General features: G+C 35.0%; 1 pseudogene; it reads left to right on the top strand.

Moving 5' to 3' along the window:
* The first annotated feature begins 7,317 nt into the window (after positions 1-7,317).
* Positions 7,318-7,790, top strand: LOC147830373 (chromobox protein homolog 3-like; annotated as a pseudogene).
* The last annotated feature ends 4,881 nt before the right edge of the window (positions 7,791-12,671 follow it).

Raw genomic sequence — 12,671 nt, 5'->3', positions numbered from 1 at the left:
CTTCTTGTCTTGAGGGTTTGCATTGAGAAGTCTGCTGGAATTCTGATGGGCTTTCCTTTGTACTTGATTTGTTTCTTTCCTCTCACTGCTTGTAGAATTTTATTCTTCTGTTAGGTTTCTGGAATCCTAACTATTGTATGCCTATGTGTAGATTTTTTTGATGAAGGCTAGTTGGAGTCCTATATGCCTCACTTATCTCTATGTCAAGTTCTTTTCCCCTCCTTGGGAAGTTTTCTGCTATCACTTCTGTGAACAGTTTTTTTATGTCACCTGCACTCTCCCCTGTTTCTTCATTGACTCTGATCAGTCTTATGTTATTCTTCTTTGCATTGTCTAGCACCTGCTGGATTGATTTCTCATAGTCCCTTACTATTTTAAAGAAATGTTTCTCTTCCTGGTCACTAATTGCCATCTTATCTCCTATATCTGAAATTCGGTCCTCACATTGGTTCATTCTGCTGTGTAAACTTTCAATGGAGCTTTTCATCTCCTTCATTTCTATTTGCATCTGTTTTATGGATTCCATGTGTTTTCCAATTTGGGATTCCATCGTGTTCCTCAGCTCTTCAATTTTTTAAATTGAGTCCTCTTTAGATTTATTAATCATGTCTTACACTATGGGAACAATCTCGGCTGTTATCTGATAAATTATTTCTGATTTCATTTTTTGCCAGATCCTCCCAGCTCAGAGAGTCCAAGTGGTTGAGTATCAGATTGTTTCATATCCTTTCTCTTTGGGCTTGCTTTGGGTGATCTGGATGTCTGGTTTTGATATTTGTTTATGTATCTTCTCATTTCAATTGTCGGGAGGGGGGGGCATTGCTGCTGCTGCTGCCTGGGTGGCTCACCTCCTCATTGCTGGTTGCAGTGGTATGGCAGCCTGGAAGGCTCACCTTGTCCTTGGTGCTGGGGGTGGCTCTGCTCATAGGTGAACAATTAGATGGTGACCAATCAACTCAGATTGAGTCTAGGTGGTTGTAGGATGACTCACTTTTCTGAGGAAACTGGGGACTCCTAATTCCAGCTGCCCCCTGGTCAAAGAGGAAAGTGCTAAGCAAAGCTTCTATGTGTTTGCAATCACTGAGGAACTATAGTACCAAAGCCTTGGCCACTGCCTGAGGCATCCTACGCTGTCTAACCCAGAGATCCAGGATCTCTGCCAGCATCACCCAAGCAGGCAGACGGAGTGGCCAGCCGGTGAAGTAAGGCTCATGACTAATTTTTTCAACAAATAATAACAACAGCAGCCACAGCAAATACACTAATCCAAAATTTAAGAAGTCCAGAATGTAACCTTTGGGGAAGATTTTTATTCAAATATGACAAAATTCTTTGAACTCTAATATTAAAAAATAATAATAAGAGCAAATATTTCAGATTTTTTAGCTCTGAGTGTTTAGGTACTATGTATAATACAGATTTTCATCAATTCAATCTGTACATTATCACAATAAAATATTACTCATTTTGTTTCCATTTTAAAGGTAGGAGAATGGAGGAATTAAGTAATCTATTCAAAGTTGAACATCTTGTAATGGGTGGGCCCATAATTTGAACCAATGGCAGATATATCTATGTATATGTTATTCTCTTTACCTGTGAAGTTGGCAGAACATTGTTCTTCAGCAAATGATAAGTTGCTTTAAAGCTTCTCAACTAATTTTTACTGAACAGTGACCAGAAGCATGACTATATTTTAGGAATTTTAACAAACTATCAATATCCCATTCTAAGCTTAAAGAGAAATGTTGAAATAAGTATCAGCATCTCATATTCCTCAAATACCCTTCTTCAATCCAACAAAAATTTAAAGATTATTGACTACATCATTTGGAGCCCTAATAATATGAAAATTTCTAATACTATGCTGTCTTAAAAGATCTATGCCATAAAGGCTATTTTTTTATATGTGTTAGCAAAAGCACACATCCTGAGAGAGTATAGAAAAGTCCATGTTAATGTATATATTCACTATTTAACATGTTTTTAAGAATTATTGAAGTCCCATACTTACAAATGAGTTCCATTCAGGAAAAATTGTTCATAAATAAGATTCGTTAATAAGCCAACAAAGTGAGTCTTATATGAGTCTTATACATCTGTGAAAGTGTGAACCTTGAGTGTTCATAAGTCCTAACTTACTGAACTTTGTTCCAAGCATAGTGTGATATATAGAATAATTGAATAATCAATGTTTTCAGCAAAATAGGGGGCTTATACTGTAGAATCTTAAATCCAGTTAATGTAATGTAATAGTAAATAGAATGAAATAAACAACATGAGCAGAAAAAAATATGAATGAGCACTGTTAAATAAAAAGCCATGTGATCCAAGAAAGAAACATTGTTGGGAAAAATATCCTGGCTAACAAATACGGCTGGCATTTGGAGATAAGAAGAAAAGAGACAGGAAAAATCCCAAGAAGCAATCATTTTGGGAAATGCACAAACAATAACAGGTTGATGAAGACAGGAGGGATCTTGGCCATTTTAGGAATTAGTAGCTGGACAAATTTGCTGTTGTGTAGCATGATCAGAAAATAATGATGTCTGCATTAGCCAACTTTCTCATTGCTAGACACAATACCTGAGACCCACCATTTAGAGGAGGATAGATATACTTTGGCTTAGGTTTATTCCATAGTCTTCTGGCTCCATGACAGAAAAAGAATGGCAGAAGGGGATGGAGGAGAAAAGCTGCTCAGTGCATAGAAACCAGGGAGGAGACAGAGAAGGATGGTTCTGGGGACACAAATATACTTTTTCAGGTAACAGCATCAGTGACACAGCTTGAGTCAGTCTCCACCTCCTAAAAGAACATTCTGCTGTGAACTCATCAGTGGTTAATCCACAGATGAATATAATGCCTCCATGAGCCAGTTATCCTCCAAAACATGACCTCAGAGTGCATGACAGTTTGTGGGAATATTTTAGCTATGAACTATAACACTCTACCCCCAGTTCCCAAAAGGCTTATATCCACCTTGTTTCACAACATATATTTAGTACATCTCTGAGACTCTCCAAGTTCTTAACAGTTCCAGAACTGTTGAAAACTCCAAGTTCAAAATACCACTGAGGTCTCATAAAAATGAATAAAAACTTAAATACTTCCTATACACAATGTCATGGGGAGGGAAGGGGAAACAGAAGGAAATGAAACCAAAGCAAGACCAAAACCCAGTGAGGCACCATTAAATCTTGAAACTTTATGTCCAGTACTTAGACTGTGGTGAGATTTGAGCTCAAAAAGGCTTGGGCAGCCACCCCTACGGTTTTGCTGGTTGCAGCCTCTTTGTTCTCTCTTAGGTCGACTCCTCTTGCTGCCTCTGTTTTTCCTCTGCAAATGATTCATGTACCTAGTATCTCCAACTTCCTGGGGTTCCGACTATCACCAGCTCCCTCCTGTGCTATGATCTGAGTCTTTGTTTGGAGGCAATAAAGTTTGAAGCCAACAAAACATTATGCAGAAAGCAGTGAGGAATGACCAAATATATATTTAATAGAAAAAAATAAAAGGAAAAAACTCCCTGCTTTTGTGCAGGATTTCTGCGAGATTGACATTGTAGAAGTTTAAATCCATTGGCTATTTATACAGTTTTTGGTACCAGTGAATGTGGCAGAATGCATTGAAGTTCTCAGTTGCTGGTAGGCCTTTGATGTCCAGAAAGCCAGCTACTTCATTTGCTTTTCACTTCCTCCAGGGCTTCTCTCAATTGTGTAGGGATCTGTTCTTTGTCCCGCACATTACATTAGGGCCTGATAGTTTATTTAAGTTAACTATTTGGAGCCTTTTTTTGTCACTTCACTTAAGCCCTAATTTTTAGTTTACTTCAGGTTAACTATTGGAGACCTGCACTCTATCTAACTTTCTTTTATCTCCTAGCTCCACTACTGCTTTTTTGTCTTCACACTAGAAGCTTCACACATTGCCTTCTCAGGGGCACATTGCCTGGCCTCCTGAGCCTTCTGAAATCTGATAGAAATGTCCATGACACCATTACTCTTGCATTTTGCATATCAAGAAACAGTACCACATGGGTGATGCTAAGTTCTGCTAACAGCTTGACCAGTACATTGGCCACCTTGGACCATGGCTGTGAATAAGCAGGGAACTTTTAGTTCTTTTCAAAGCAAAGTCTCTATCACCACACACACGTGCACACACACACACATACAGACACTATTTTTATTTCACTAAAGAATCTTAATAAAAAGCCCTGAAGGATAACCTGAAATCTGAGTAGCTAAAACGTGCATGTGAATTTTTTCCTTAGAAAGAAAAGAGATGCCCCAAGGCTTTCATACAGAATCTGAGAATCTCATTGGCCAAAGCTTATGGCAAATGAGACTGACTTCTTGGGCTTTGGCCTTTAACAGTATCTGCATTCTCTGGCATTAATCACTTATTAACAATTTTATTATTTTCTGTTATCTCTAAATGTTCACTGCATTCTTATTAAAAACCTAATTTTTTTGTCACTCAAGGCAATAATGGAAATGTATATGTCCAAATTGACAGTTTTCTAAGAAAAAAAAGTGGCCTAAGGGATGTTGGTCTTGAATATCAAGATATATCTTATATCCTAGTCTAACAGACAGTGTTGAAAGAACTTTCTGAACCATAAACCTAAAGAACAAAAAAAAGATATATGTACTGGATTTCTGAAAGATGTAACTATTACCCGGGGACTCTGAAAGTACCAGCAGATGAAGAAATTTCACAAATATTTCTCCTAATAGTTAACATTTGCCATTATGAAGAAATAAAAGAATCTGTTTTCTGATCTTACATGTAAGGAGATGGGCAGTTGCCACTTCATCCTAACAATAAATAAAAAGGTGAACAAACAAAATCATAATCACAATTTATCTTAAATAGATATGAGAAACCGTGTCAGAGGGAAAGCTGCTAGCCCCCATCTCAAACTGGAGAGCCAGCATACAAGATATAAAGAATCACACCTTCCTTGAAAAGATATTCAAAAGGAAATCTCCCAGGGAAACCAGTACTGGGATGGAAAAACTAAAATGTAATGGAGTAACTGTTGGAAGCTCAGTACAGATAAATCTTAGAGACAGAAATTCCAATCCTATCTACTTGTAGAGGGGATGCTCATATTTTTGTTGTTTATGGCCTCAAGTGTTTGACAGGGCTCTCATAATGAATATTGAAGAAAACTGCCATCTGTCTTATGGTGAAAGAGGAAACTAACCATTTGAAATACACTTGAGCATTCTATTTTTCTTGCCAAGTGTTGCCCTCGAGAGAAGATACTTTACCAGAGAATTGGAAGCCTCTAAGGACAAAGAAGCACATGATTATTTTAGACATATCTTTGTGGACGTCTATCACTGCTCATCAGAAAGACTGAGGGAAATGTGAGAAAAGAGAAATACTCTTTAGACTGGGAAAGGCACACATCCCCACCATGATATTCAGACATCCTTCATACAGAGCAAAAATGTAATTCACTGGAAAAGGTACAGCAGTGCCCTCCAGACATAGTTAAAGACTCATTTCTCTTGATAGAAAGATAGGAGAAAAATATGTCTATCACTAGGAGAAAGATAGAAAATAGTCTGGAAGTCAAAATTCTAAACTATTAAACCTAACCCTGTTAGGGAAAGAGAAGAAAATTCTCTGCCACAAAAGATATAGCATAGATAAAAAGCAAAGTTTGGATCATGCAGAAAGAATAGGAATGAATGCTGAGAGAGATCGATCAACTCCCAGGTGAATAAGACTTACCTGAGACTGAGCCTGGAAAAATAAAATAGAGAAAGCTTCATATTCCCCACTCAGGCAAGCAAGCACTGTATAATAAGCAAAAGTAAGTTATCACTATGTGAGTGGAAAAAAAAATGAATGTAAATTCCCTCTGAAGAAAAACAAACTACAAGGAAAGCATAGAGAAGGGTATTAGATGGAGGGAAGTATAAACACTATAAAATTTTTTATCTGAATACATCATCCTAAGCACAGGGTATGACTGGAGGACTTTGATGGTACTATGATGATAATTTCATAAAAACTGAAGCAACACAAATGACAACAATAATTTAAAATTTTAATTTGAGAATAAAATTTGCCCCAATCACCCCAACATATGCATGAATGTACAGTCATATATGTATACATTTATGCGCATGCACACACACACACACACACACACACACACGACCTAACAGAATGAAACCAATATCAATATTTTCAGGAATAAGTCTAGTGCAGGGAATATCCATTAAAAATCACAAGACAAAAAAAAAAGAAAAAACAACTTAAAACACATTTGTAAAAGGCAGAGCAATAAATAGACTCCGAATTGAGCAATATGGCAGGATTTTTAGTAAGGTATTTAAACAGCTATGTCTATTGGTGGACATAAAGGTTGCTTCCAAGATTTAGCTATTATGAATTGTGCTGTAACAAACAATGTTATGCATGTATCAGTGTACTATACTTTTGAGAAAAGAAACCTAGAAATGGAATAGTTGGTGTTATGGCTGTGTCTAGATGTCCCCCTAAAGCCTCATGCAAATGAAGTGGGTCTTTTTCAGAGGTGGCCTGATCTAGAGTGTGTGACCCTGGAACTGATTCATAAATGACTCATCGTACTAAAGGTGCTAGGATTAAGGGTGTGAGTGCTACCTGCTCTAAGTAGCCTGGATTAAATAAAAGGGGCAGAAAGACCCTGTTACAGTCTCTTGTGGCTTTGCTACCTTCTGCCTGCCATTAAACTGTTGCCCCTCTGCTATATGCTACTCTGCCTTTGAGCGAGCCAACTACAGACTGAAACATCTACAAAGAACTGTGAGCTAAATAATCCTTTTCCCCTTTAACTTTGAATGTCTGGTATTTTGTCTCAGCAATGAGAAATGTAACTAAGACAGCTGGGTCGAGGAGAATTTCTAATTTTACTTTTTAAAAAAAAATTTCCATAGTGATTTCCACAATGGTTATGCTAGTTTACATTTCTACCAACAATGTAGAAGGGCTTCTTTTTCGACATAGCCACACCAGCATTTGTTGAATGGATAAAGAAAATGTGGTATCTACACATAATGGAATGCTACTTGTGCAGAATGAAGGATAAATTTGAGATTTTTAGGCAAATAGATACACCTTGAAAACATAATGTTTAGTGAAATAAATCAGACTCACCATCTTAAATACCTTATGGTTTGTCTCCTTTGAGTAATCTGAAGTACAAATAAGAGTAAAATAAAGGCTTGATAAAAGAAAACAAGGTTCCTCCCCGGTGACCATCTGGCACTGCTCTGTGGACCTAATAGCTCTGCAAGTGTGCAATAAAAAATGGCCTCCAATAAAACTACATTGCAAAAAAATGGGAAAGAAACAAAATGGAACAAGTAAAAAAGTTGAGGAAGCAGAGCCTGAAGAATTTGTAGTAGAAAAGTTACTGTACCATCATCTAATGAATGGGAAGGTGGAGTATTTTCTGAGTGGAAGAGATCTACAGATGCTGACAATATATGGGAACCTGAAGAAAATTTAATTGTCCAGAATTAACCAAAGCATTCCTTAATTCTCAAAAAGCTTGTAAAAAAAAAAAAAGATAGTACAAAAAGAAAATATTTATCTGACTGTGAATCTGATGATAGCTAATCAAAGAAGAAAAGAGATGTGGCTGACAAACCTAGAGGATTTGCTAGAGGTCTTGATCCTGAATGAATAATTGGTGCCACAGACAGTAGTGGAGAATTGATGTTTCTCATGAAATGGAAAGATTCAGATGAGGCTGACTTGGTGCTGGCAAAAGAGGCAAATATGAAATATCCTCAAATTGTAATTGCCCTTTATGAAGAGAGAGTAACTTGGCATTCTTGCCCAGAAGATGAAGCTCGATAACTTATATCATTTATATATATATATATATATATATATATATATATATATATATATATATATATATATATATATATAAAATGGGTCTTGGTGTTTGTTTCACTAGTGTGAAAAAAACAGCATTCTAATGAAAATCGAGTTTAATATGTTGGGTTTTTTTTAAGTATTTGGGGAAGTTGTTGGGTTTTGTTTCACATCAATAGCACTGGATACTTTGAACAAACAAAAAACTTTCTGTAGTTGCTTCCTTTATCAGAAAACAGCATTTGATAGCCTGATATACTTCCTCTGCTTTTCTAAATATTGGGAAAATTATCCACAGTCAAACTCAAAAACAGAACTCAGTTTTAGCTCACATGCTTAAGGACCATTCTGAGTTTTTTGTTTGTGTGTGTATAAATAAAATACTTATGTGAATTGTTTTTGTTTTGTTTTTAAACATTCTCCAAAACAAAAGCTATGGGTGATAAGCTTATGTTTGAGATGCTATCATTCTGAGCAACCTAAGAAGTAAATCACAGTTAAATTGAAAGTTTTCCTGATGCCATAACTTTTCAAGTTAAATAGATGATTCTGTGGTTAATTGGATGGTTTAAAGTGAGTATTTTCAAAGCAGCTATATCAGAATCCACATTTGTGTGTTTTGTTACAAAAATACAGCAGTTTGCTTGCAAAATTCCTGGAAAAAAAAATTGTATCACTACAAACAACTTCCCCACCCAAATAAGGTAAGTAGTCAACCTATTTTGTTTGAATTAGCTAAGGAAGACTTGTTAAGGGAACATTAAAGGTTACTCAAGACTCATTCTCTTACAACAAGTTGAAATCTGTACTCAAAGTCAGGATTCACGGATGTCTAAGACTTGGCTCATGGAAACCTATTGAGTGGCTAAAGGTGGTCACAATTTAGGACCTGCTAGAATAAATGAGTGAACAAACATAATCTAAATCATTGACCTGCATGTTTTTCTTGACACCAACTTGTTCCTTACCTGTAGGCTCAATCTTCAGTATTTGGGTTACTGTTTCAACAGAAGCCAGAAAAATAACTTTGTAGTAGTCAGAATGTTATCCTACTGTATATTGTTTACTTTATTGTAAATAATGGTGAGCAGTGGTCAATAAATAGTTTTATATTAAAAAAGAAAAAGAAAACAGGGATAAAGATCTTTTGCAAATAAAAAGGGGATTAAAAGTATGAAAGTGAGGAATAGGAGAGGAAGGAAAGGTGATTTAAAAAGATTTAAGACATGTACCAACTATCCTCAATGAATGTAATCATTGTTTGTAGGAATAATGATATGAAAATGGGGAAAGAGGATCTGGAGATGGAAAGAGCAAGGTGAGTTAGGAAGAAAAAGGAATTTAAAAAGTTCAAGATGCTTTCAGTGTGGGAAATTGTAGAATTTAGCTATCTAGTTGTAAGAATTGATCACAAGAAGTTTGTTAACTGAGAAAATTAAGAAGTCATTTCTGTTAATTTCCACAAGTCGGTTTGTTAAAAGAATTCCAGGAAACTTTTAGAGATATTGTAAAAGTTTCATGGGAGAAAAACAGGTTTTCCTAGTTTTCTTAGTAACCATTGTCCGGGGTCAGAGGACCATGACTCAATGACTCTATGGGTGGTGAGAGAGATACGACTCACTATGTACATCTGTGATGTTTGCGGTGGGCTGGTGGGCTTGATTTCTGCTGAAGTCATCCTGCTTTCTTGATACCATCTGATAAGAAGAGGGCTGCAGTGTGCTCTTAGATGTATGGGTTTGGTGAGGAAACGAGGGACTTGTAAATTTGCCTGTAGCTTTTATGAGTCACTTAAAGTCACTCATTAACTCCAGAGGTTAAAACCAAAAAGGCAATAGCCAGGATAACTAAGCTGCTTTCCTACATGTATAAAAGCCTTACTTCTTTCCTTTGTGATTGTCCAACAGTGTTAGAGGAATAAACTGCTGTTCATCCCCCAGGCTGCCTCCTTTTCTTTCTTTAAAGGTCGGTACTCTCTGGGGTCTCAGGTCTCCCTTTAGAGAGACTACCCACACTTTCAGTATATTTACTCACTCCCTAAGATGATTGTAAATGTCCTGTACTCCAAACCTGTATGACTAAAATAAACAATAAAAGTACAAATAAATAATAAAAAAGCTACGCAAAATATATTAAAACACTTAGTGGAAAAAATAGACAACATTTTTCAATAAGACAACATTTTTCAAGAAGGGAAATTTGTAAGAACAAGTTAAATGGAAATGGTAGAATCAACATCGTAATACCAGCAGTGAATAATTTATTTGACCATTTTAAAAGTAAACTTGAAGATACGTCAATTAAAATGATCCAAACTGAATCAAAAAGACACAAATATTTGGAAAAATATAAAAAATACAAGAGGAAACATCCCAAAACCTAACACCCTCTAGATAAAACCCAAGAGTAAAAAAGATATTAATTAATATGATAATTGGACTGAAAATAAGTAAAGATACAAATATTCTGTATTATTAAAAAGGAAAAACAACAGAAGAATAAAATACATATAGGACTAACAGAAAACATAATGCAGCAGAGCAGACTAAAATACTAGTACTATTATACCTGCAAAAACTGTAAATGCAAATGGTTTAACATTCCAATTAAAATCAAAACTAGCCAGATTGGACAAGAAATGCAAAACCATGATATACCCTGCTTATAAGAAATTCACTTTAGAATAAAGGAAGTAATGCTAGCTAAAATATAGAAATAAAAAGTTCAAAATTCAACCCCTCTATACAAGTAAGGACAACACTAACAAAAACTATAAGAATACATTTTCTTTTTACATCTGAATATTAAAAAAAGGTTTGCGCTAAGTGGGAGAATGCTTATTCACAACAAACAAATATTTTTTAGTAAACTCAGAAAGCTATGAAATGCTTCAACTTACCTTATTTTCACTTCCTTTTAGTTCTCAGTAGTGGAGAACTCAGAACAGAGCTAATGGGCAAATAACTGTAATTACTATAGTCTTTACTTAACCAGTTCTTCCTTGGAAGACTAGGTCAAAAGTCAGGGTAATATTTCACCTTATTCAAAACTTAATCAGTGCTCAATCTACTTCTAAAGCTATTTTTCAAAAATGTTTTAGTTTGTAACGAATGAATTGATAGATAACAATTTTGATAAATAAGGGATTAACTAAAAAGTTTGAGAAAATTGATAGCCCATGAAATGTTCATATGGGTTTTAAGGCACTCCAACTTATTCCAGGGATGCTAGAAGTTTTTATGTTTGTCCAGAGGAGTTTATTCATCAAGAATTATCTGAACAGGCCCTAACTGATCAGCGCAGGGCTGTACAGAGAGAAACAAACCGCAAGACAATGCTGTTAATTTACCCGACTGCATGGTAAAGCCTGACCGTCACACACTGACAACTGCTTAGTAAAGACCAGAAGATTTTTTTGATTAAAGATTGCTCAAAAACATCTGTCCAATCATTGGTTGATCATAAAACTAATGGAAGAGACTTTGCTGCCCTCACACAATGAAGAATACAGGCTTTAAAAAAATTAGCCCATCAAACAAACAAAAACTATATTAAGCAGCAGCAACAATAAAAACAAACAGGAGGAGTGTGTCTATTTTCCAAAATTGTCACAATATAATACTTATAATTACAGTTTTCAATGAAAAATTAAGAAATATAGAAAGTAGGTCCAGGGGAAGGAAGTCATCTACAGAAACTATTTGAGGAAGACAAAATATTGTAATTTCTAAACTTATACTTTAAAGTAGATATATAAATACACCCAAAAAGTTACAAAAAGTTCTGTCTAAAGAAATAAATGGAAATTATGCAAATGTTTCACCAAATCAAGAGTATCAATAAAAGTAAAGAAAATATAAAAAAGAAACAAATAAGAAATTTGAAATTGTAAAATATAATGACTGATGTTTCCTTTTCTAGTCTCCATTTGGAAAATTAAAAAAAAAATCAACAGCAGATTTGATCAAGTAAAGGAATCAATTTGGAGATAGGGCTAATTAAATTATACACCTTGAGAGTGAAAATATACTGAAAATGAGCAGTACCTGAAAGATTTTAATGGGATATTATTAAACATATCAATATACAAATAATTGGAATTCTGAGGAAAAAAAAGGAGAAAGGAAGAAAAAGTTTTGAAAAAAATTTCCAGAACGCAAATTTGCTAAAACGTTTTAACATCGCCTACACATTTAGCAAACTAATATCAGCAACACAGAAATGTACAATTGTTTCAATGTATAAAAATCAAGTAATATAGTGCACCACATTAATAAAATAAAGGCAAAATGATAATTTCAAATAATAATTTCAAAAATCTAATATATATTTATAACAAAAAATATTCAATATTCTTAGATGGAACTTGTTCACTTTGATAAAGGACATCAAAAACTCCACAACTGAATGTACAGTTTATGGAAAAATACTGAGAGCTTTTGAGTTAAGAATAGAAATAAGACAAAGAAATTTCTTCTTGCCATTTCACTCTAGTATTATCTCAGAGCTTCCAGCCATGGTAAGAAGACAAGCAAAGGAAACAAATGTTAAACAGATAGGAATGGAAGAAGCAAAACTATCTTCATTGGCAGATAATATAAACCTAAACAATATAAGCACAGACACACACACACACACACACACACACACACACACACACACACAAGCACATCCTAAACACAGTTATTAGAAATAAATGATTTAAGTAAAGCTGAAAGATTCAAGATCAATATACAAAATCAGTTTCATTCCTATACACTAGCAGTGAACAATGTAAA

Source organism: Heterocephalus glaber, unplaced genomic scaffold (genome assembly GCF_053883595.1).
Source record: "Heterocephalus glaber isolate CG9 unplaced genomic scaffold, H.glaber_assembly_v1.0 deba00000122, whole genome shotgun sequence".
In the NCBI taxonomy this organism is placed as follows: domain Eukaryota; kingdom Metazoa; phylum Chordata; class Mammalia; order Rodentia; family Bathyergidae; genus Heterocephalus; species Heterocephalus glaber.
Note: the sequence above shows the minus strand (reverse complement) of the source record. Positions and strands in the feature narration are given on the sequence as shown.